This window comes from Oncorhynchus mykiss, chromosome 4 (genome assembly GCF_057628025.1).
Source record: "Oncorhynchus mykiss isolate SJ-2025 chromosome 4, ASM5762802v1, whole genome shotgun sequence".
Classification (NCBI taxonomy): domain Eukaryota; kingdom Metazoa; phylum Chordata; class Actinopteri; order Salmoniformes; family Salmonidae; genus Oncorhynchus; species Oncorhynchus mykiss.
Genome location: NC_143025.1, coordinates 15,685,409 through 15,710,305, shown reverse-complemented (window position 1 = coordinate 15,710,305; position 24,897 = coordinate 15,685,409). Strand labels below are relative to the sequence as shown.

The window sequence follows — 24,897 nt, the reverse complement described above, 5'->3', positions numbered from 1 at the left end:
CTGGTTGTAAATACAAATACCTGCAAACATACTAGACTGATAAGGAACACTGCTATAACTATTATTAGTAGTAGTATTATAAGGATTTAAACAATTTAACAAGTTGGGACAACCCTTCATTTAACTACTGTACCTATCAATTATCCAGTAGTAGTAATTATGGTTCATCAATATACATTTAACATATTACAACGTAGGCTATGTGTTACAGCACTACTTTTGGTGTCACCCTCAGGAATTGCTCTTGAGAAAATGTAATGTAATTGTCCCCTCCAAAATTAATATCAGATTTTCACCCCTGAAGCCACACCCACCAAATGGGAACAAACGTACCAAGAACGTTTTGGGGGAAACGTGTGGTTCATTACAAACAGTTCCGCAACGTAGCAAAAGTTCAAGCGAATTGAACGCACCTCAGAAAAAAGTTACCGTAGCAAACGTAGTTGATGAAACTGGAGTCAAAGGAGCAATTTGAGGATTACGGGTTTTAACAGACAATGTGTTTTTAGGATAGGATATTCTGTAAATGCCTTTTCAGAAAAAGTTACCGTAGAAAACGTAGTTGGTGTGGCTGCTGAAGCTGGAGTCAAAGGAGCAATTAGAGGATTACGGGTTTTAACGGACAAGGTGTCTTTAGAATAATCTGTAAGTACATTTTCTAAAATATAATTTTAGGTCTATCTCTTACTAACATGAAGTAAATAGTTATCTGTCCATGCTGGACAGCAGATAACTCAAACTGTAGGCTAATGTTTTCTGACTAAAGCAAGGCAATTCTGTAGGGCAGTGTTTATTTGACCGACTGAAAAGTAAGAAAGTAGGCTATATTAGGCTAAATGATCCTGCCTATGATATTGTGATTTATTAATACATTTTCGAATTCCAAAGCGCATAGCAACTCAGACTAGCATGATACACACGTGACCCAGGGTGGTCCATCGTAGCTGACTAAACTCAACCCATCGTGAAGGAAGTTTCTGATGAACTCCAACGGAGTCGAGCAGAGAACAGGCTTTGTGGAATTAATCTCCGACTAAATAGATTCGCTCAGGGTCAATACTTAAAAAAAAAAAAAATTGAGTTCAGAAACGCATACATTGAATCTCTGACGACAGGCCTAGGTCTCCAAATACTTATTGAGCATGCGCATTTTCGCTTTGTTGCCATCTTCGAGAAACATAAATGAGCATGCAGCCAATGGTATTTTATTAACTTTTGAAAACTTATAGATTTCAGCAAACAAAGGCACGCATCTACAGAGGACAAACATAGGCACAAGGTAAGCGTTTTATAATGTACATTAAAGTAGGCTATAGACCTTGGGTGAATGGAGTAGTCGTGCCCTTACAAAACATATTGTAGTTTTGAAACTGCAGTATAACAAAAGTTATACTGCACTATAACTGCAGTTACACTGCAAAATTACAACTGCGAAAAAACGTTGTTTTGGACGAAGTATTTGCAGCATACTGTAGTTATATTGCACGCTGACTGCGATCTTTTTTTGTAAGGGCGTAACGTTAGCTGAACTCCACGAAGCCTGGGGCCTCATTTATCATTAACAGTGCTTACATTTTTGACGAAATTCTGACGTAAATGGAGATTTTAGGATTTGTGTGCGCCACAAATTATGGGGATTTAGAAAACTGTCACACACAACATAGCCTAGTATGTTTTCATTGATAAAACAGTGCCATAATATATTTGTGCTTTGTGAACGAGCGCTAAAACCTGTGGAAGTTACATAGAACAAAGACATGTATTAGACCACGAGAGGAAAAGGCGACATGTACATGTATTTGCTAGTCTGGAAAGGGCAGCATACCAAAGATTAGGATAAATGGACATACTAATGATGGAGGGACACACACAGTATATTTAGTCGTAATAAGGGCAACATACCAAAGAGCACACTGAGCTAAAAGTCCATAGGATAGCTATACATATATTATTTTTAGGACAATGAAGGGTCCTGCCACCATTATAAACTAACTGAAAGCAGATATGGGCGTGAACAAACAGGACACTTACATTAAAAGATAATGGTGGCAGATGGACTGGGAGAAGTAAATTCATTTGCATGTGGGATGAACTCATATGCTGTATGTGTAAAAATACAGAGCCAGTGCTTAAGGAAGTTGGTTGTTCCGCAGACTGATATTTTTTATTGAAAGCCTTTATTGAATTCACAGGTTCTTGTAAGTGTTATATTTGTAAAGACGATTTTCCACCACAAACCCTGTCGTGAAATGCCTTAGTTCACATTTTATGGTAAAAAAAACACCCTAATTTGGAGATGTTGGAACTGGGCCATGAAAGTTCCTTAAAGAAAGCACAATGGCAAATTTCGGCAGAGGTGTGTGTAGAACGTCTCAGTGGTTTTTCCAAAATTGTTTTTCAATATTTTTTGATCTGTGAATGATTGGTTTCATCTCCTGGTTTCGATATATGCGCCGAAATTTAGAGGTGCTACATATAATATTTTAGCATTGTAGTTATAAAAAAAAAATGTCTTTAATATATCTACAGTAGTAGAGGAATAATAGTGTTTAAAGACATTTCCCCCCCAAATAATGCATTTTAATGTTGCAGCCTTCTTATTGGTGAGCTGCCCGCTAACCAAATCAAATTTATTTATATAGCCCTTCGTACATCAGCTGATATCTCAAAGTGCTGTACAGAAACCCAGCCTAAAATCCCAAACGGCAAGCAATGCAGGTGTAGAAGCACGGTGGCTAGGAAAAACTCCCTAGAAAGGCCAAAACCTAGGAAGAAACCTAGAGAGGAACCAGGCTATGTGGGGTGGCCAGTCCTCTTCTGGCTGTGCCGGGTGGAGATTATAACAGAACATGGCCAAGATGTTCAAATGTTCATAAATGACCAGCATGGTCGAATAATAATAATAAGGCAGAACAGTTGAAACTGGAGCAGCAGCACGGCCAGGTGGACTGGGGACAGCAAGGAGTCATCATGTCAGGTAGTCCTGGGGCATGGTCCTAGGCCTCAGGTCCTCCGAGAGAGAGAAAGAAAGAGAGAAGGAGAGAATTAGAGAACGCATACTTAGATTCACACAGGACACTGAATAGGACAGGAGAAGTACTCCAGATATAACAAACTGACCCTAGCCCCCCGACACATAAACTACTGCAGCATAAATACTGGAGGCTGAGACAGGAGGGGTCAGGAGACACTGTGGCCCCATCCGAGGACACCCCCGGACAGGGCCAAACAGGAAGGATATAACCCCACCCACTTTGCCAAAGCACAGCCCCCACACCACTAGAGGGATATCTTCAACCACCAACTTACCATCCTGAGACAAGGCTGAGTATAGCCCACAAAGACCTCCGCCATGGCACAACCCAGGGGGGTGCCAACCCGGGGGGGGGGGGGGTGCCAACCCAGACAGGATGACCACATCAGTGAATCAACCCACTCAGGTAACGCACCCCCTCCAGGGACGGCATGGAAGGGCCCCAGTAAGCCAGTGACTCAGCCCCTGTAATAGGGTTAGAGGCAGAGAATCCCAGTGGAAAGAGGGGAAACGGCCAGGCAGAGACAGCAAGGGCGGTTCGTTGCTCCAGAGCCTTTCCGTTCACCTTCCCACTCCTGGGCCAGACTACACTCAATCATATGACCCACTGAAGAGATGAGTCTTCAGTAAAGACTTAAAGGTTGAGACCGAGTTTGCATCTCTGACATGGGTAGGCAGACCGTTCCATAAAAATGGAGCTCTATAGGAGAAAGCCCTGCCTCCAGCTGTTTGCTTAGAAATTCTAGGGACAATTAGGAGGCCTGCGTCTTGTGACCATAGCGTACGTGTAGGTATGTACGGCAGGACCAAATCAGAGAGAGAGGTAGGAGCAAGCCCATGTAATGCTTTGTAGGTTAGCAGTAAAACCTGTGTCAGTGTAGAGAGGCTAGCACTGGAGTAATATGATCCAATTTTTTGGTTCTAGTCAGGATTCTAGCAGCCGTATTTAGCACTAACTGAAGTTTTTATTTAGTGCTTTATCCGGGTAGCCGGAAAGTAGAGCATTGCAGTAGTCTTAACATAGAACTGACAAAAGCATGGATTAATTTTTCTGCATCATTTTTGGACAGAAAGTTTCTGATTTTTGCAATGTTACGTAGATGGGAAAAAAGCTGTCCTTGAAATGGTCTTGATATGTTCTTCAAAGGAGAGATCAGGGTCCAGAGTAACGCCGAGGTCCTTCACAGTTTTATTTGAGACGGCTGTACAACCATTAAGATTAATTGTCAGATTCAACAGAAGATCTCTTTGTTTCTTGGGACCTAGAACAAGCATCTCTGTTTTGTCCAAGTTTAAAAGTATAAAGTTTGCAGCCATCCACTTCCTTATGTCTGAAACGCATGCTTCTAGCAAGGGCAATTTTGGGGCTTCACCATGTTTCATTGAAATGTACAGCTGTGTGTCATCCGCATAGCAGTGAAAGTTAACATTATGTTTTCGAATAACATCCCCAAGAGGTAAAATATATAGTGAAAACAATAGTGGTCCTAAAACGGAACCTTGAGGAACACCGAAATTTACAGTTGATTTGTCAGAGGACAAACCATTCACAGAGACAAACTGATATCTTTCCGACAGATAGGATGTAAACCAGGCCAAAACTTGTCCGTGTAGACCAATTTGGGTTTCCAATCTCTCCAAAAGAAGGTGGTGATCGATGGTATCAAAAGCAGCACTAAGGTCTAGGAGCACGAGGACAGATGCAGAGCCTCGGTCCGATGCCATTAAAATGTCATTTACCACCTCCACAAGTGCCGTCTCAGTGCTATGATGGGTCTAAAACCAGACTGAAGCATTTCGTATACATTGTTTGTCTTCAGGAAGGCAGTGAGTTGCTGCGCAACAGCCTTTTCTAAAAAAATTTAGAGGAATGGAAGATTCGATATAAGCCGATAGTTTTTTTTATATTTTCTGGGTCAAGGTTTGGCTTTTTCAAGAGAGGCTTTATTACTGCCACTTTTAGTGAGTTTGGTACACATCCGGTGGATAGAGAGCCGTTTATTATGTTCAACATAGGAGGGCCAAGTACAGGAAGCAGCTCTTTCAGTAGTTTAGTTGGAATAGGGTCCAGTATGCAGCTTGAAGGTTTAGAGGCCATGATTATTTTCATCATTGTGTCAAGAGATATAGTACTAAAACACTTGAGCGTCTCTCTTGATCCTAGGTCCTGGCAGAGTTGTGCAGACTCAGGACAACTGAGCTTTGAAGGAATACGCATATTTAAAGAGGAGTCTGTAATTTGCTTTCTAATAATCATAATATTTTCCTCAAAGAAGTTCATGAATTTATCACTGCTAAAGTGAAAGTCATCCTCTCTTGGGGAATGCTGCTTTTTAGTTAGCTTTGCGACAGTATCAAAAAGGAATTTTGGATTGTTCTTATTTTCCTCAATTAAGTTAGAAAAAGAGGATGATCGAGCAGCAGTAAGGGCTCTTCGGTACTGCACAGTTTTCCAATTTTCTGGAAGCTTGCTTCAGAGCTCGGGTATTTTCTGTGTACCAGGGAGCTAGTTTCTTATGAGAAATGTTTTTCGTTTTTAGGGGTGCAACTGCATCTAGGGTATTGCGCAAGGTTAAATTGAGTTCCTCAGTTAGGTGGTTAACTGATTTTTGTCCTCTGGCGTCCTTGGGTAGACAGAGGGAATCTGGAAGGACATCAAGGAATCTTTGTGTTGTCTGTGAATTTATAGCACGACTTTTGATGTTCCTTGGTTGGGGTCTGAGCAGATTATTTGTTGCAATTGCAAACATAATAAAATGGTGGTCCGATAGTCCAGGATTGTGAGGAAAAACATTAAGATCCGCAACATTTATTCCATGGGACAAAACTAGGTCCAGCGTATGACTGTGACAGTGAGTGGGTCCAGAGACATGTTGGACAAAGCCCACTGAGTCGATGATGGCTCCGAAAGCCTTTTGGAGTGGGTCTGTGGACTTTTCCATGTGAATATTAAAGTCACCAAAGATTAGAATATTATCTGCTATGACTACAAGGTCCGATAGGAATTCAGGGAACTCGGTGAGGAACGCTGTATATGGCCCAGGAGGCCTGTAAACAGTAGCTATAAAAAGTGATTGAGTAGGCTGCATAGATTTCATGACTAGAAGCTCAAAAGACGAAAAAAGCATTTTTTTTGTTTGTAAATTGAAATTTGCTATCGTAAATGTTAGCAACACCTCCGCCTTTGCGGGATGCACGGGGGATATGGTCACTAGTGTAGCCAGGAGGTGAGGCCTCATTTAACACAGTAAATTCATCAGGCTTAAGCCATGTTTCAGTCAGGCCAATCACATCAAGATTATGATCAGTGATTAGTTCATTGACTATAATTGCCTTTGAAGTAAGGGATCTAACATTAAGTAGCCCTATTTTGAGATGTGAGGTATCATGATCTCTTTCAATAATGACAGGAATGGAGGTGGTCTTTATCCTAGTGAGATTGCTAAGGCGAACACCGCCATGTTTAGTTTTGCCCAACCTAGGTCGAGGCACAGACACGGTCTCAATGGTGATTGCTGAGCTGACTACACTGACTCCACTATGCTGGCAGGCTGGCTAACAGCCTGCTGCCTGGCCTGCACCCTATTTCATTGTGGAGTTAGAGCCCTGTCTATGTTGGTAGATAAAATGAGAGCACCCCTCCAGCTAGGATGGAGTCCGTCACTCCTCAGCAGGTCAGGCTTGGTCCTGTTTGTGGGTGAGTCCCAGAAAGGGGGCCATTTATCTACAAATTCTATCTGTTGGGAGGGGCAGGAAACAGTTTTCAACCAGCGATTGAGTTGTGAGACTCTGCTGTAGAGCTCATCACTCCCCCTAACTGGGAGGGGGCCAGAGACAATTACTCGATACCGACACATCTTTCTAGCTGATTTACACGCAGAAGCTATGTTGCGCTTGGTGATCTCTGACTGTTTCATCCTAACATCGTTGGTGCCAACGTGGATAACAATATCTCTATACTCTCTACACTCGCCAGTTTTAGCTTTAGCCAGCACCATCTTCAGATTAGCCTTACGTCGGTAGCCCTGCCCCCCGGTAAACAGTGTATGGTCGCTGGATGATTTGTTTTAAGTCTAATACTGCGGGTAATGGAGTCGCCAATGACTAGAGTTTTCAATTTGTCAGAGCTAATGGTGGGAAGCTTCGGCGTCTCAGACCCCGTAACGGGAGGAGTAATGGGGAAAACCGGTTGAAAGTTTCTGTCGGCTGAATGAGCGACACCGGTTGAGCGTTCCTACAGCATTTCCTTCCAGAAGCCGTGAGAAAGTTGTCCGGCTGCGGGGACTGTGCCAGGGGATTTATACTACTATCTGTACTTACTGGTGGCACAGACGCTGTTTCATCCTTTCCTACACTGAAATTACCCTTGCCTAACGATTGCGTCTGAAGCTGGGCTTGTAGCACAGCTATCCTCGCCGTAAGGCGAGTACAGCGACTGCAATTAGAAGGCATCATGTTAATGTTACTACTTAGCTTCGGCTGTTGGAGGTCCTGACGAATCGTGTCCAGATAAAGCGTCCGGAGTGAAAAAGTTGAGGAAATATATATATATAAACGGTAATTAAACATTTAAATAAAAAAAAACGTACATTTGTCAGGTAGCAAAACAGGTTGGCAACAAAACGCACAGCCTCATGCTGTGCCTATAGGGGATTTTCCATTACATGTGTTATGTATCTTAGAGTACTAAGCAGAATCAATATAGGCTTTACCGTATGTGTGTGTCTGGGTCATTAGGCTAAGGGAAGGGTCATTAGGCATTTTTTTGTATCATTGCTATGGTTACGCCACCAGTAGAATCTATGCTCGGAAGTCTGTGCCATTAAGAGGAGGGATATCCAAGTTAAGATGGGTGTAAACAAGGTAGAAGCAAGACGACGAGATAAGCCAGCAGCATACCACCCTGCATCCTACTGCTGGCTTGCTTCTGAAGCTAAGCAGGGTTTGTCCTGGTCGGTCCCTAGATGGGAGACCAGATGCTGCTGGAAGTGGTGTTGAAGGGCCAGTAGTAGGCACTCTTTCCTCAGGTCTATTTACCTTTGAGAATGCTTGGCTATTGAATGAGTGATTTGATAAATGCTAGCCTACTATTTGTTGTGGGGTGGGAATAATTTATACCACTTATGTCAGAAAAGGAGAGATGTCCTGCAATAAGATTATTTAGGCCTATACAAGTCAAGGAAACATATTAGACGACATGCTGCTATCTCCTTACCAACGGCAAATGCACTGTTTTATCATTAGGCCTACGTTTTTATTAGCCTACCATTATTAGAATTCCTGTGCATCAAACACCTCCCATTTCTCCAAATGAACAATATGCCTATATCAAATCAAAGTTTATTTGTCACATGCACCAAATACAACAGGTGTAGTAGACCTTACAGTGAAATGCTTACTTACTGGCCCTAACCAACAGTGCAATTTAAGTAAAAAATAGGTATTAGGTGAACAATAAGTAAGGAACTAAAAAAACAACAGTAAAAAGACAGTGAATAATAACAGTAGTGAGGCTATATACAGGCACCGGTAAATCGGACTAATTGAGGCAGTATGTACATGAAGGTATGGTTAAAGTGACTATGCATATATGATAAACAGAGTAGCAGCAGTGTAAAGAAGGGTGGGGGGGAGGCACAATACAAATAGTTCTGGTAGCCATTTGATTACCTGTTCAGGAGTCTTATGGCTTGGGGTAAAAAAAAAAGTGTTTCCTGAGAGGGAATAGGCTTTGTCGTGTGCCCTCTCCACGGCTGTCTTGGTGTGTTTGGACCATGTTTCTTTTTTGGTGATGTGGACACCAAGGAACTTGAAGCTCTCAACCTGCTCCACTATAGCCCCGGCGATGAGAATGGGGGCATGCTGTGTCCTCCTTTTCCTGTAGTCCACAATCATCTCCTTAGTCTTGGTTATGTTGAGGGATAGGTTTTTATTCTGGCACCACCTGGCCAGGTCTTGACCTCCTCCCTATAGGCTGTCTCGTCATTGTCGGTGATCAGGCCTACCACTGTCTATATATTTGCAATACAGTTAATCAACCTTCTATACTGAACAAAAATATAAACGCAACAATTTCAAAGATTTTGCTGAGTTACAGTTCATATAAGGAAATCAGCCAATTGAAATAACCTTAACTTCTTATGTTATAGGGGCCGCTTGCGTCCCACTTGGCCAAAAGCCAGGCAAAATGCAGCGCGGCAAATTCAAATAAAATGATATAAAAATCAAACTGCCATTAAATCACACATTTAAGATACTAAATTAAAGCTACACTTGTTGTGAATCTAGCCAACATGTCAGATTTTAAAAAGGCTTTTCGGCAAAAGCATAAGAAGCTATTATCTGATGATAGCACTACAGTAAACAAAGAGGGTAGCATATTTCAACCCTGCAGGCGCTACACAAAACGCAGAAATAAAATATAAAACATGCCTTACCTATGACGGGCTTCTTTTGTTGGCACTCCCAATATGTCCCATAAACATCACAATTGGTCCCTTTGTTTGATTAATTCCGTCCATATATATCCAAAATGTCCATTTATTTGGCTCATTTGATCCAGAAAAAAACAGCTTCCAAATTGCGCAACGTCACTACAAAATATTTCAAAAGTTTCCTGTAAACTTTGCCAAAACATTTCAAACTACTTTTGTAATACAACTTTAGGTATTTTTAAACGTTAATAATCGATCAAATTGAAGACGGGTCTATCTGTGTTCAATACAGGAAGACAACAAACCAAGCTACTTTTCAAGTCTTGCGCAACTCTCAACAGTGGTACGCAGTTCCTATATGGCCGTACTTCTTCATTGTACAAATGAATAACCCCCTATCCCAAAGAAGTTAAACGTTAGCTTTTTTCATGGCACATATTGCACTTTTACTTTCTTCTCCAACACTTTGTTTTTGAATTATTTAAACCATATTGAACATGTTTCATTATTTATTTGAGGCTAAATTGATTTAGTGTATTATATTAAGTTAAAATAAGTGTTCATTCAGTATTGTTGTAATTGTCATTATTACAAGTAAATAAATAAAAAAAATTGGCCAATTAATCGGTATCGGCTTTATTTGGTCCTCCAGTAATCGTTATCGGCGTTGAAAAATCATAACCGGTCAACCTATAATTAGGAGCATAGGTTTGTTTTGCATTAGCACCATTAGACATGCATGTGCCTTGGGGGTCTGTTTATTTTTGGACCATTGCTATGGTTACGCCACCAATAGAATCTATGCCCTAATGTCTGTGCCAATAAGAAAATGGAAACCAAGCTGAAGTGAGTGCAAGGCAAAAAGATAATGGTGGCTAAATGCCAGAGTCATTAACATAAAGAGGAATTACTATGTGTGTGACGTAAGGATGAAAACTATAGAAAGTGTGTGCCGAGGCTGGAAAGTTGGTTGATCCATGAACCAGCTCGGCTTGTTACTTTGTAATAAATTCTATTTGTATTCACAAGTTCCGGTAGCTTAGAAATGGAATAAAGCAAATATTTCTACAACACGTTGTAACTGACTAAAGTGGTCAAATGCCATTGGCATGCTGGAGAACTGTGCTCTTCATGAATGAATCCCGGTTTCAACTCTACTTGGCAGATGACAGTGTGTATGACTTTATGTGGTGAGACCGGTTTGCGAACAGAGGTTGGGTTATGGATTGGACCGGCATAACCTACAGACAACGAACACAAGTGCATTTTATTGATGGCAATTTGAATGCACAGAGATACCGTGACAAGATCCTGAGTTCTTCCATGGCCTACATACTCATCAGACATGTCACCCGTTGAGCCTGTTTGGGGTGCTCTGGATCAATGTGTACGACAGTGTGTTGCAGTTCCCACCAATATTTCCGGACAACATTCCACAGGCCACAATCAACAGCCTGGTCAACTCTATGCAAAGGATATGTATGTGTCGTGCTGCATGAGGCAAATGGGGGTCACCAGATAGTGACTGGTTTTCAGATCCAGATCCAGATTCTCAGACACCGCCTCGCGTGTATGTCCTGGATGGCTGTGAGCTCCTCCCAGTGATGTGCTGGACAGTCGGCACCACACTGTATAGGGCTTCCAGTTGAGGGTTGTGTACTTGCCATACCAGACGGTTTTACAACCAATCAGGATGCTCTCGATGGTGCAACTGTAAAAGTTCCTATGGATCTAATGGGCCATGCCACATTTTTTCAGCCTCTTGAGGGAGAAGAGGCACTGCCATGCCTTCTTTACGGCTGTGCTGGTGTGAGAAGACCATGTTAAGTCCTAAGTGGTATGGACACAAGGAACTTGAAGCTCTTGACCCTCTCCACTGCGGCCCCGTGGATGGGGATGTGCACCCGCCCCTGTTTCCACCATTGGCACCTTGGTCTTACCTGTCGTTGAGGGAGAGGCTGTTGTCCTTGCACCACACTGCCAGGTCTCTGACCTCATCGCTGTTGGTGATCAGGTCTACCACCGTCGTGTCATCAGCAAACTTGTTGGAGTGGTGAGTGGAAACAGTCATGGGTGAACAGGGAGTACAGGGGGCTAAGCACACACCCCTTGGGGGGGCCCAATGTTGAGGGTCAGCATGGCAGAGTTGTTGCCTACTCTTACTATCTGGCTTGTCAGAAAGTCCAGTTGCAGAGGGAGGTGTTGCAATGTATGTGGATCTATCTGTTGGGTCGGTATGCAAATTGGAGTGGGTACAGGGTGTCTGGGATTATAGAGTTCTGTGCCATGACCAGCCTTTCAAACCACTTCATTATTACAGATTTGAGTGCTACAAGGTGGTAGTCATTGTGGCAGGATGCCTTACAGTTTTTGGGAACCGGAATGATGGTTGTCAGCTTGAAACATGGCATTACAGACTGGGACAAGGAGTGGTTGAAAATGTCTGTGAAGACGCCTGACAGCTGGTCTGCACATGCCCTGAGGACACGCCCTGGAACACCGTCCGGACTTTCTCACCGAGGCTGATGTGAGATCACCCTAACCTTGTGCGTAATTCTCCTAACCTTTTGCGTAAGTTGACCTAGTTTCCCCTGCTAGTCAAAACCATCAGACCTGCCCTGAAAGCAGTGAGTATCCACTAATATTACAGTGTAGCCTAGCTGATGTGACTCACGTGGCACACAGCAAAGGGAGAGCTGTCTGGACAGTAGTTGTAAATGGGTATCTTTCCAGTTAGCGCACCTGATTCAACTTGTCTACTAATTATCAAGCCCTTGACTACTTGAATCAGGAGATCTTAAGGTAACTGCCAAAATAAAGGAAACACCGGAGTAATTGAGAGACAAAGTATATTGAAAGCAGATGCTTCCACACGTGTGGTTCCTGACTTAATTAAGCAATTAATATGCTTAGGGTAATTTATAAAAATTCCCAGTTGCCCATTATTTTGGCCACTGTTGGTGTTGAATTACAGGAGAGTGACACCAAATCATGGACGCTGGACAGAGTGGATTTCAGTTGTAACAAAAACGCAGTTTATTGAGTCAAAAGATATCTTGTCCTGCAGTTTAACGTGCACGGACCTGATTCATAAAGCTCAGAAGGAGTTATCTGAAAAAGGGACCTAGACAAAGGTTGTAGCAGATTATATACATGGAATAATGTAGGTGGAGTCTTGTCTTGGTGGTCTTCTGACTGCTCCCGAAGAGTTGGAGACGGGCCTGCTCCAGCCAGAGCACGAGCCCCAATGGTGCACAGCAGAGTCCTCTGCTCTTGGCACCCGACCAGTAGAGGGGGGTGGAGTGTGAGTGTGCAGTGCTCATGAAATGTTTGTGTGTCAAGGAAGCGTGACATAGGGGGAACTGAAACTGGCAGTTTATGGTTGGGGGTAGGGTGCTTCCTGTTTGGACAGGGGTGCGTGCAATGACTTGAGTCAGGCGGCTTAATATATGTGCTTGATATATGAGCTATGTATATGAATATGTGTATATATGACACCACCATGGCTAGAAGAGATCTGTGACTTTGAAAGAGGGGTCTGAAAGGAGCATAGTGGGCTTATTAAGGGGTGTGTGTGTGGCTGCATTTACACAGGGAGCCCAATTCTGATATTTCTCCACCAATTGGTCTTTGGACGAGTCATATCAGATCTTTTCACAGAAGATATTTTTCAGAGCTGATCTGATTGGTAAAAAGACCAATAATATATATATTTTTTAAAGTTCAGAATTGGGCAGCCTGTGTCTGTAACCAGGGCTGCATTCCAAACACTTAAAATACACACCTTATTCCCTCAGCCCTCAAATTAAGTGGACACTTCTGATGACGTATCATGATGCCTGACTAGTGTACACTTGCAGGGTGAGGGAGGAAGGAATTATTTTTAAATGGACCGCCCTTGCCTGGAAAGTCATCAGTCGTGCATCCCGCAATGATTGTGTTTTCAACAACCGGTAGCTTGTGGGTGCTTTATATGCGCTACAGTAAATTATGATTGCATGTCTACTTATATTAGCTATATAGTTATTAATGTATGGCTACTGTATGATAGCTAGCAAATGAATTAGCTAACTTACGTTAGATTGCCTAGCTGGAACTTCTGAAGAACTCAACAGCCTTGGTTTCTCATGACTGTCTCGCCTGGTTCACCAACTACTTTGCAGACAGAGTTCAGTGTGTCGAATCGGAGGGCCTATTGTCTGGACCTCTGGCAGTCTCTATGGGGGTACCACATGGTTCAATTCTCGGACCGACTCTTTTCTCTGTATATATCAATGATGTCGCTCTTGCTGCGGGTGATTCCCTGATCCACCTCAACGCAGACAACATCATTCTGTATACTTCTGGCCCTTCTTTGGACATTGTGTTAACTAACCTCCAGATGAGCTTCAATGCCATACAACTCTCCTTCCGTGGCCTCCAACTGCTCTTAAACACTAGTAAAACCAAATACATGCTTTTCAACCATTCGATGCCCGCACCCGCCTGCCCGACCAGCATCACTACTCTGGACGGTTCTGACTTCGAATATGTGGACGGCTACAAATACCTAGGTGTCTGGCTAGACTGTAAACTCTCCTTCCAGACTCATATTAAACATCTCCAATCCAAAATTAAATCTTGAATCGGCTTCCTATTTCGCAACAAAGCCTCCTTCACTCACGCCGCCAAACACACCCTCGTAAAACTGACTATCCTACCGATCCTTGACTTAGGCGATGTCATTTACAAAATAACCTCCAACACTCTACTCAGCAAATTGGATGTAGTCTATCACAGTGCCATCTGTTTTGTCACCAAAGCCCCATATACCACCCACCACTGCGACATGTATGCTCTAGTCGGCTGGCCCTCGCTACATATTTGTCGTCAGACCCACTGGCTCCAGGTCATCTATACGTCTATGCTAGGTAAAGCTCCGCCTTATCTCAGCTCACTAGTCACGATAACAACACCCACCCGTAACACGCACTCCAGCAGGTATATCTCACTGGTCATCCCCAAAGCCAACTCCTACTTTGGCCGCCTTTCCTTCCAGTTCTCTGCTGCCAATGACTGGAACGAATTGCAAAAATCGCTGAGGCTGGAGACTTATATTTCCCTCATTAACTTTAAACATCAGCTATCAGAGCAGCTTACCGTTCGCTGCAGCTGTACATAGCCCATCTGTAAATAGCCCATATATATATATATATATATATATAATATAATAATAATAATAATATATAATAACAATCTACTTACCTCATCCCCATATTGTTTTTATTTACTTTTCTGCTCTTTTGCATACCAGTATTTCTACTTTTTATTTATTTTTATTTATTTATTGGTGGTTTTCCACCACCATCAACAAAACATCAAATGATGGTCACATCCCCCCAATAGAGTTCTAAACACCTGTAGAACCTGTCCCAAGGTGCATTGAAGCTGTTCTGACGCCCTATTATACACTGTTAGCGTTTCCTTTATTTTTGCAGTTACCTGTAGATCATGGCTACAACCAAACTTTGAAATGTCTGGGGTCTCCCAGGAGAGGTTTGAAAACCGCTGACCTATGACAGCTAACCTAAGTTTATTAGATATGAGGGACTGATCTGATAACACACCATGAATGACTGAGTAGGTTTACATGCACACTAATTTTGGCAATAAACAGATTATGCAATAGTCATAAATACCTTACTCTGCTTAAATTCAAAATCGAAGTAAGCATACGCCGATTAAAAACACCTGGTTTTCTTAGCAATCATTCTAATTATTAGGACATGTAAACTAGGGATGTTAATGGTCAACCGTTAATCAGTTAGCTGCCGAAAAATACATTTGACCGGTCACGCTTATCGTTTTATGGGTTAATTTGCATAATTGTGCGGAATTACATTTGCGCATGTATTTTCGTTAGTTGTCATGCATTTTATTTGTCACATGTGCGCAGCATACAGAGCCTAGTTTGAGGAGTGGAATAGCCTACCACCTGTCAGACAGCAATAGAGTATCTCCTCAAAAAGTCTGTAGGCTACTGGAGTGAAGCTTGCTTTTGTAATCCGTGATTGCACAACAAATAACAATTTGAAATACAATCGTGTGTTAACTTTGGTGGCCACAATAAAACAAAAAGAGGCGCGCGCCTCTCATTTGCCAATCGGATACATAGGCTATAGCCTGCCTACCGTTGACTATCAGCGTGTCATCCAGGTAGAATAAGGAATTCTCCAGGGCAGGTGCGATGTTTAGAACTGTGCTAGAGGATGTCACTGCAGACCCGGGTTCATTCCCGGGCTGTGCCACAACCTGCCGTGGCCGGGAGTCCCATATGACGGTGTACAATTGGCCAAGCGTCGCCCGGGTTAGGGGAGGATTTGGCCGGGTGAGCTTTACTTGGCTCATCGTGCCCTAGCGAGTCCATCGTGCATGATGACCGTTAACGGTTGACACAACAGCTTGATCACCGACAACGGCAAGACAGCCTGTAGGGAGGAGTTCAGAGACCTATCCATGCGTTGCCAGGAAAACAACCTCTCCTTCAACGTGATCAAGACTAAGGAGATGATTGTGGACTACAGGAAAAAGAGGACCGAGCACACCCCCATTCTCATCAACGGGGCTGCAGTGGAGCAGGTTGAGAGCTTCAAGTTCCTTGGTGTCCACATCACCAACAAACTAACATGGTCCAAGCACACCAAGACAGTTGTGAAGAGGACCCGACCAAACCTATTCACCCTCAGGAGACTGAAAAGATTTGGCATGGGTCTTCCGATCCTCAAAAGGTTCTACAGCTGTACCATCGAGCATCCTGACTGGTGTCATCACTGCCTGGTATGGCAACTGCTCGGCCTCCGACCGCAAGGCACTACAGAGGGTAGTACATATGGCCTAATACATCACTGGGGAGACAGGCTTCCTGCCATCCAGGACCACTATAGCAGAAAAAGGCCCAAAAAATTGACAGACACCACCCACCCCAGTCATAGACTGTTCTCTCTGCTGCCACACGGCAAGCGGTACCGGAGCACCAAGTCTAGGTCCAAGAGTCTTCTAAACAGCTTCTACCCCCAAGCCATAAAACTCCTGAACATCTAATCAAATGGCCACTCAGACTATTTGCATTGCCCCCCTTCTTTTACACCACTGCTACTCTCTTGTCATCTATGCATAGTATGTACATGTAGAGTTATTAAAGTGACTATCTCAAATAATCGGTGCCCCCGCACATTGACTCTGTACAGGTATCCCCCTGTATATAGTCTCGCTATCGTTATTTTACTGCTGCTCTTTAATTACTTGTTACTTTAATTTCTTATTCGTATTATTTTTAAACTGCATTGTTGGTTAGGGGCTCTTTTTAAGTAAGCATTTCACTGTAAGGTCTACCTGTTGTATTTGGCGCATGTGACTAATAAAGTTTGATTTGATTTGTGGCGGGCCTGGTTCCTCCAGGCTGACCCCGGTCATCGGCTGAACGATGTTTCCTCCAGCTGGCTTCCGGGTGAAGCTGGCATGTGTTAAGGAGCGTGGTTCGGCAGGTTATGTTTCGTGGGACGCATGACTTTGCCTCTCCTAAGCCTGTTTGGGAGTTGCAGCGATGAGACAAGATCAAAATTGGGGATAAAAGGGGGGGGGGGGGGGTAAAATATATATATATATTTTTTTTTTTTAATACTGAAATAAAATTGTGTTTTCTGCGAATTGCATTTTGGGAAATATTTATTAGCTGCTTCATTACAGGAGTTGCATGTTCACTAATAGGTGATTTAGCCTTTTGACTGCCTTGCTATTGTTCCATGTTTCCAGTCCTTGTATGCATGCATAGTATCAGAGGAAGAGACAAAGTAAGAGGTTTCACTCTGACCAAAAGTCCAATGTGTTTCTATGGGCTGAATTTGGGCATAAACTTGTCGCCTACCTTCCTGCCTTGGGACAACTCCCATTGTTATGGTGGAAACATAAGCATCTCGTCATTATATACACCTCTTTCATTGTATTTTTCTGTTGGTCACGTCATTTTACTGTTAGGAAAAAACGTTACCGTTTATTGACCGGTTAATGAGGGTCAGTTAGTCTGCAGCAAAATTGACAGACATTTGCATCCCCAATGTAAAGACCTTAATCTGCGTTCCAGTGGTGTATTTGATCTGCGCATGTGCTAGCACCAGCCGAGCGAGCCTCCCTCTAGCGTGATTGAAGTGTGTTTGGAACAACTGAATGAATGCGTCTTTGAAGTAGTTTTCACATACAAGCTTTATATGTTCGAATTCAAATGTGCTTCACAAAAATAACATTTAAGCTCTGATAGAACGTTTATTTTGATTGCCAATTTTCTGCATTGTAAACAGAATTATAAGGGACATCTTCTTGCAAAGCATGTAAAAGTTTTAACCAAACTATTATATTAATCTGACTAGCCACAATAATCGCACTATTGTGTGCATGTAACCACACTCACTGGCTGATGGAAAGCAATGAATTATGATTGATGCTACTAGCCTATCATAGTGATAACTAGGGATGGGCATTTGACATTATTTTACTATTTTGAATAATATGAGATTTTTTTCGGCTATATGGATAGTCGAAGTTTCATTAAATGAATAATACTCTTGACCAATCAGAATGACGCAAATGCACATGAGGTAAACAGCGGATGGGCTCCTTCTCTCCTGTGTTTTTTCCCCCGCTAAGAGTAACAGTGAAAGAGAAGTCTGATTCAGTGATATTCCATTTTTGTAGGGTTAAACCATACATCCAAATGAACGAATCCTCGTTCACTTTGCCTTGGGTGGGAAACTGTACCCACACTGATGCACATGTTCCATTCTATCTTGTGATCTAATTTCCCTCATAATGGCTCCCCCAACTAACTTTCTAGAGGGGCACGCACCCCTCGTGTTTGCCCAATCTATCAGTCGTCGGTTCGCTTCCTCGTTTCTTCCTGCGAATGCTTGTTAACGTAATTGAATTATGCCAATGTGCTTTCATTAATTGAAAACCCTTAATCTATTTTATGAGAATGTGTAAGATTATTTTTTGCATAAAATAGACGCAGACCAGTCTTTTAATAATAGGTAACAGAATTTATTCTCAAAGCGCGCTGCCACTTAACCACGAACAACAGTTTATATACAGATCATGATGTCATTTCATTGCTTTAACAGAATCCCCCCCTCTCGACAAAGGGACAAAGTGAGGTGAAAAGTTAATTCTAACTTACTAACATACTCCCAGGTAACTTTTGACCCCTCAACCTTATCGATCACCACTGAGCTGACAGGTCTAATTAACAGAAACTTAGGAATGCACTCACTGTCTTATCTAAAAACCCCAGAGCTAAGTTTCTGTAGGTTCAACGCGAGGTTAACGACCTTGTGTTTACACAGTCCCCAACCCATTCGTTTCTTCCTAGTTGGAATGGTGTTCATTAACTTTAATTACTCCTTGTCCGTGTCACACAATCCCTTCTTATGAACTAATATTGTTAATCAGATATAATAAAACAGAGTATAAGTTTACTTAGTTACAATTCTATTTAAAATGGGGATATTGTTTATTCATTTATTCATAATAATTCCAACAATGCTGGAGCTACTCCCAACATTCCGGGTGAGGGATAATGCCCCCCTGACCATCTATGAAAGTGGGGGATCCCTGACTCTTTTAGATTGCCATGGGCTGAAATACAATGATATCTCGCCCAGGCTTCTGTCTTATTCGTGGGGAGTTTAACCCATTGGTCATAATAATGTTGTGCTGTTTTTCCTTTTTTCCTATGGAACATATTGTTTGGTTCTTGTCCCCAGTTCCATAGGGGAGCTTCAGCACACATTTCCTGCACCATCTCTAGACTAGGTTGATAATTTTCCTACAAACTTCGAAAGTCTAGAGTGGTCCATGGGGTTGACCTAGGGTAGGCCATTCCCGGGTTTGAACAACAGTGCCTTGCGAAAGTATTCGGCCCCCTTGAACTTTGTGACCGTTTGCCACATTTCAGGCTTCAAACATGAAGATATAAAACTATTTTTTGTGAAGAATCAACAACAAGTGGGACACAATCATGAAGTGGAACGACATTTATTGGATATTTCAAACTTTTTTAACAAATCAAAACCTGAAAAATTGGGCGTACAAAATTATTCAGCCCCTTTACTTTCGGTGCAGCAAACTCTCTCCAGAAGTTCAGTGAGGATCTCTGAATGATCCAAAGTTGACCTAAATGACTAATGATGATAAATACAATCCACCTGTGTGTAATCAAGTCTCCGTATAAATGCACCTGCACTGTGATAGTCTCAGAGGTCCGTCAAAAGCGCAGAGAGCATCATGAAGAACAAGGAACACACCAGGCAGGTCCGAGATACTGTTGTGAAGAAGTTTAAAGCCGGATTTGGATACAAAAAGATTTCCCAAGCTTTAAACATCCCAAGGAGCACTGTGCAAGCGATAATATTGAAATGGAAGGAGTATCAGACCACTGCAAATCTACCAAGACCTGGCCGTCCCTCTAAACTTTCAGCTCATACAAGGAGAAGACTGATCAGAGATGCAGCCAAGAGGCCCATGATCACTCTGGATGAACTGCAGAGATCTACAGCTGAGGTGGGAGACTCTGTCCATAGGACAACAATCACTCGTATATTGCACAAATCTGGCCTTTATGGAAGAGTGGCAAGAAAGCCATTTCTTAAAGATATCCATAAAAAATGTTGTTTAAAGTTTGCCACAAGCCACCTGGGAGACACACCAAACATGTGGAAGAAGGTGCTCTGGTCAGATGAAACCAAAATTGAACTTTTTGGCAACAATACAAAACGTTATGTTTGGCGTAAAAGCAACACAGCTCATCACCCTGAACACACCATCCCCACTGTCAAACATGGTGGTGGCAGCATCATGGTTTGGGCCTGTTTTTCTTCAGCAGGGACAGGGAAGATGGTTAAAATTGATGGGAAGATGGATGGAGCCAAATACAGGACCATTCTGGAAGAAAACCTGATGGAGTCTGCAAAAGACTTGAGACTGGGACGGAGATTTGTCTTCCAACAAGACAATGATCCAAAACATAAAGCAAAATCTACAATGGAATGGTTCAAAAATAAACATATCCAGGTGTTAGAATGGCCAAGTCAAAGTCCAGACCTGAATCCAATCGAGAATCTGTGGAAAGAACTGAAAACTGTTGTTCACAAATGCTCTACATCCAACCTCACTGAGCTCGAGCTGTTTTGCAAGGAGGAATGGGAAAACATTTCAGTCTCTCGATGTGCAAAATTGATAGAGACATACCCCAAGCGACTTACAGCTGTAATCGCAGCAAAAGGTGGCACTACAAAGTATTAACTTAAGGGGGCTGAATAATTTTGCACGCCCAATTTTTCAGTTTTTGATTTGTTAAAAAAGTTTGAAATATCCAATAAATGTCGTTCCACTTCATGATTGTGTCCCACTTGTTGTTGATTCTTCACAAAAAATAGTTTTATATCTTTATGTTTGAAGCCTGAAATGTGGCAAAAGGTCGCAAAGTTCAAGGGGGGCGAATACTTTCGCAAGGCACTGTGTATTATGGGTCGTAAGACATACCCACCCTGTGGTAGAATATTTTATTGGTTTTTCTCTGCTCTTGCGGAGTGGGGGATGTCATATCCCCATACTCCATTCTGTGGAATCTATCCATAGAGCCGCTAATGAATCCTGGGTAGTTAAGTTCTGTTTTTCGCATACGGTAAAGTAATGCCATTGCTCCCTCCTAATATTCTGTTGTCCCATGAGGAGGCATTACCTGGGTGCAAATACAGTACTACATCTGTTAACCATTTAGTCTGAGGGTTTCCTGAGTTTCGTGCCCTATGGTTCATATTTCTTCGTATTCTATATTTTGCTTTGGTCCCGCTGCCTTTAACACATAACACGTTCAATGTCTCTGTGATTTCCTGTGTTTTGTTTTTGTGCCTCAGCTGATGTGTCAGTTGAGGTATTCACACTAGGCCTGTTTCCTGTGCTACTGTTTCCTGAAGCACTTGGGGTTACGGTCGTGCTTGCAGTTGGTGTGGTTAAATTAGTCATACTGCTCGTGTTATATTCCGAGACAGCTAGGCTCTAGGGTGTCATGGTAATAGACAGAGTTTTTGATGTCGGAGGCCAGCTCGTGGTGTTCATTGTGGCCTTAGGGCTGTGGCACTCCACCTCCGTCCATGGCTGACCATGAGTAGCTTGATCGTAGATAAATGTAATCTCTGTTACGTTGCTACTGTCTCCCAGTTGCCCTTTTCATTGGCCCCCTTTATAAGAGTTAGTATATTGGCCATTTTCACAGGTTTGATTAACTAACACCGCTCCTTGGGTTATGTTTACTAGCCATCCTTGCAGGGTGTTGTTAGTTATTGATTTCCATAGTACCACCAGACTGCTATTATTGTTCCAGGTATCATTCCAGTTGGTATTATTCCATTTTTGTTTTAATTTTACCGATGGATATCCCGGACAATCTGTCCTATTTATTGGGGTGCACTGTATTGGTATTCCCCATCTTTTGGTAAAGGCTCTATACGTGGGGATGCTACTCTGACATCTTTATTGTTCTTTTTCTATGCCTTTTTAATACTTCTCTTTCTTGTTACTCATGAATAACCCCTAGGGTTAATCCAAATACTTGGCACTATGATTATGGTGGAAAGAATACTTACCCACCAACACCATCCTACCTTACACTCCCTATGCCTGGTTCTATATTCCCCCAGCCTCATGTTTCCCTGTGGAGACAGAGTAGGAGTACATTAGTTTCTTATTTTTTATAGATGGGGGACCTAGTATGGCCTGTGTCCCTTTGCCTTGATGTACCCTCTCCAGGGTCTTGCATGTCAGTGGTTGTTTTTCTTTTTAATAGGTTTATAAATTGTCTCAGTTTCCCTTGTGGCTCAGGAGGGGCAGTTTAATTTCTACCCCTTCCCTCTCCAGGAACTGCCTTCCTGTCCACCAGCATATGGCAGGAATATACACAGTCCAATTTGGTCTTTGGGTCTTGGGCAATATACAACTGCCACCCCAACTTGACCATGTGCTGCTTCCTTTTGTCTCCTTGCACCGGCTCAGTGTCTTCCACTTCCATGAACCTTGTCACACAAGGCACCACGTTCTGCCGTCCTTGGGTAGGCGGAGGGAGTCTGGAAGTTCATCTAGGAATTTTTGGGTTGCTTGAGAATTTATAGCACAGCCTTTGATTTTTGGTTGGGGTCTGAGCAGATTATTTGTTGCGATTGCAAACGTAATAAAATGGTGGACCGATAGTCCAGGATTATGAGGACAAACATTAAGATCCACAACATTTATTCAACGGGACAAAACTAGGTCCAGAGTATGACTGTGGCAGTGAGTAGGTCCGGAGACATGTTGGACAAAACCCACTGAGTCGATGATGGTTCCGAAAGCCTTTTTGAGTGGGTCTGTGGAGTTTGCCATGTGACTATTATCTGCCATGACCATAAGGTCTGATAGGAACTCAGTGAGGAATGATGTATATGGCCCAGGAGGCCTGTAAACAGTAGATATAAAAAGTGACTCAGTAAGTTGCATAGATTTCATGACTAGAAGCTCAAAAGACGAAAAGGTATTTTTGTTGTAAATTGAAATGTTCTATCGTAAATGTTAGCAACACTTCTGCCTTTGTGGTATGCACGGGGAATATGGTCACTAGTGTAACCAGGAGGTGAGGCCTCATTTAACACAGTAAATTCATCAGGCTTAAACCATGTTTCAGTCAGGCCAATCACATCAAGATTATGATCCGTGATTAGTTCGTTGACTATAACTGCCTTGGAAGTGAGGGATCTAACATTAAGTTGCCCTATTTTGAGATGTGAGGTATCTCAAACTCTTTCAAAAAATGGCAGGAATGGAGGAGGTCTTTATTCTAGTGAGATTGCAAAGGCGAACACCGCCATGTTTAGTTTTGCCCAAACTAGATCGAGGCACAGACACGGTCTCAATGGGGATAGCTGAGCTGACTACACTCTCATTGTAGAGCTAGGGGAGTTAGACAGGGCTCTATGTTCATAGATAAGATGAGAGGACCCCTCCAGTTAGGATGGAGTCTGTCACTCCTCAACAGGCCAGGCTTGGTCCTGTTTGTGGGTCAGTCCCAGAAAGAGGGCCAATTATCTACAAATTATATCTTTTGGGAGGGGCAGATCGCTCTGGCCCCCCTCCCAGATGTTTCCTTACTCTTCAACTATTGTTGGCTGTTGAGTTCCACCACCTTCTCGGCCTAGTTTCACAAGAACTAGCTTTGCTTAACAGGAACTGAGACCCAACTGTTGCTCTTTTACATACTTCCTTAACCTGTAGTGACACCCCATCCCATGAACGGGACCGTTGTCATCATCTGACACTAATTAGCATAACGCAACGGACATAAATCTTCCTTGAAAATATTCCTATTCATGAAAATCACAAGTGAAATATATTGGAACACAGCTTAGCCTTTTGTTAATCACCCTGACATCTCAGATTTTCAAAATATGCTTTACAGCCAACGCTAGACAAGCATTTGTGTAAGTTTATCATAGCCTAGCATAGCATTATGCCTTGCTAGCAGCAGGTAACCTTGTCACAGAAATCAGAAAAGCAATCAAATTAAATCGTTTACCTTTGAACTTCGGATGTTTTCAATCACGAGACTCCCAGGTAGGCAGCCAAAGTTCATTTTTTCCCAAAATATTATTTTTGTAGGCGAAATAGCTCCGTTTGTTCTTCACGTTTGGCTGAGAAATCGCCCGGAAATTGCAGTCACCACAACGCCGAAAAATATTCCAAATTAGCTCCATTTTTATCGACAGAAACATGGCAAACGTTGTTTAGAATCAATCCTCAAGTTGTTTTTCTAATATCTATTCGATTATATATCCGTCGGGACAATTCGTTTTTCACTAGGACCGATTGGAATAATGGCTACCTCTATTTTACGTGAGAATCTCTCTCGGAGCCACCATGTGACCACTTACGCAATGTGGCTGCCTACGGCTATTCCTCAACAGAAATGCGTAAAACTACGTCACAATGCTGTAGACACCTTGGGGAATACGTAGAAAGCGTAAGCTCGTTGATGGTACATTCACAGCTGAATAGGGAGTCATTGGATCGAACGCAGCGCTTTCAAAACCTGGGGCACTTCCGGATTAGATTTTTCTCAGGCTTTCGCCTGCAACATCAGTTCTGTTATACTCACAGACAATATCTTTACAGTTTTGGAAACGTTAGAGTTTTCTATCCAAATCTGTCAATTATATGCATATTCTAGCATATTTTCCTGACAAAATATCCTGTTTTAAAACGGGAACGTTTTTTTTCCAAAAATGAAAATACTGCCCCCTAACACCAAGAGGTTCATCTTAATATACAGAACTAAAATTGTCTGACCTGAAACCGACACTTTCTGTACTTACA

General features: G+C 42.5%; 1 protein-coding gene across 4 annotated transcripts in view; it reads left to right on the top strand.

The window, feature by feature from the left end:
* The first annotated feature begins 306 nt into the window (after window positions 1-306).
* Window positions 307-24,897, top strand: part of si:ch211-106e7.2 (uncharacterized) — a 39,019-nt gene continuing 14,428 nt past the window's right edge. For 2 of the 4 annotated variants that reach the window (XM_036969492.2, XM_036969493.2), the window contains exon 1: window positions 742-1,279. The gene's annotated coding sequence lies outside the window, so the exon portion shown is untranslated. Of the gene's footprint in view, window positions 646-741; window positions 1,280-24,897 lie in introns of those variants that run through there. The other 2 variants (XM_021598890.3, XM_021598888.3) reach the window with 2 other exon arrangements.